A 1229-nucleotide genomic window follows, 5' to 3' on the forward strand; every position below is an offset into this window, starting at 1 on the left:
CCCCCCCCCCCCCCCCCACTCCCTCTTTTTCCAGGAGCAAACCTCCCTGAGGGCCATGTGACTACATTTTTAGGGTGTGTGATAAGCAGAGATGAATCATGTGAGCAAATCTGTTTGGATGTGTTGTATAACCAGCGGGCACAGGGGATGAAAGTTTCAAGGAAGAGGCAGGCAAGTTTGGTGCCAAGCCAACTTGACATTTTTTAGATATGCAGCAGGTCACCTGAAATTCTAGGCACGTTCACGGCAATACTTACTTAGCACATGCTGTGATCCTAGCGGATCTGCTCAGACAAGAACAGGCAACTGAGTGCTGGACCCGGCACAAGCTACCCTGTGTGTTGATACTGCATTTCTGTGGGACCTCCCTCTACCTCCTGCATGGCCTGTTCTTTTAGTCCTGTTTAACCAGCAAACATTTAGCTGTAGTGGACTAATGCAGAGAGCATCGAACACACAAAACAACAGCAGACTCCCTATGCCTGAAGGAGGATGTTTGTGCCTGAAAACTTGCAAAGAACATTTTTCCAACTATTCAGTGGGTCTAATAAAAGTTATCACATTTACACAAAGAACTTTGAGAGCCTTGAACCGGGTTATATCACAGTTCTGTCACTGCATTACTGGGTGACCTTGTGTGTCACTGTTGGTAAGATGCAGATGATAAAGCTGCTCTCCTTTACAATGTTCTGAGATCTGTGGGTGAAAAGTGCTATAGCCCAGCTAAATGTTGTAAGGAAAATTATAATAATAAAAGGGACTCTAGATCTTGTGGTTGTGAGCTTTCTAGCCAGGCCTGTAAGAAAATACTGGTAAAAACCGATTGGTCTCTCATGTCACTAAGACATGCAGGTCTCTGAAAACCCTTCTATTTAGGAAAGTATTGAAGCACACAGCTGCTTTCCTGAATGGAGACTATAATCTTAGGACTTTCACATGAAGATGACTGTTTGCATAGAAAAGGCTCCATCTGTACAGCTTGGCCAAACCAAAAATTTTCTTTCCTGACTTGTAGATTTACGACTGACTTTTTTTAGCATGACTATTAACATCTTTAGCTGAGATGATCTTACCCTGATGGTATTTCCAGATGGCATGAAACAGCCTAAGAAATATGATGGATGGAAGAAATGAGACGGAGTTTGGAAAGGTACCCTGAATCTGTCCAAGTAATGGAACTGCACATCTGTCCCCACCTTTCACTTTCTGTGCTGACTCACCCTGTTCAC

At 43.8% G+C, this 1229-nt stretch overlaps 1 protein-coding gene across 1 annotated transcript in view; it reads left to right on the forward strand.

The window, feature by feature from the left end:
* CAMKK1 (calcium/calmodulin dependent protein kinase kinase 1) overlaps positions 1 to 1229 on the forward strand; it is a 169958-nt gene that overhangs the window by 50071 nt on the left and 118658 nt on the right. The window lies entirely within an intron of this gene.

Source organism: Gavialis gangeticus, unplaced genomic scaffold (genome assembly GCF_001723915.1).
Source record: "Gavialis gangeticus isolate Ggan-Ray unplaced genomic scaffold, GavGan_comp1, whole genome shotgun sequence".
Classification (NCBI taxonomy): Eukaryota; Metazoa; Chordata; order Crocodylia; family Gavialidae; genus Gavialis; species Gavialis gangeticus.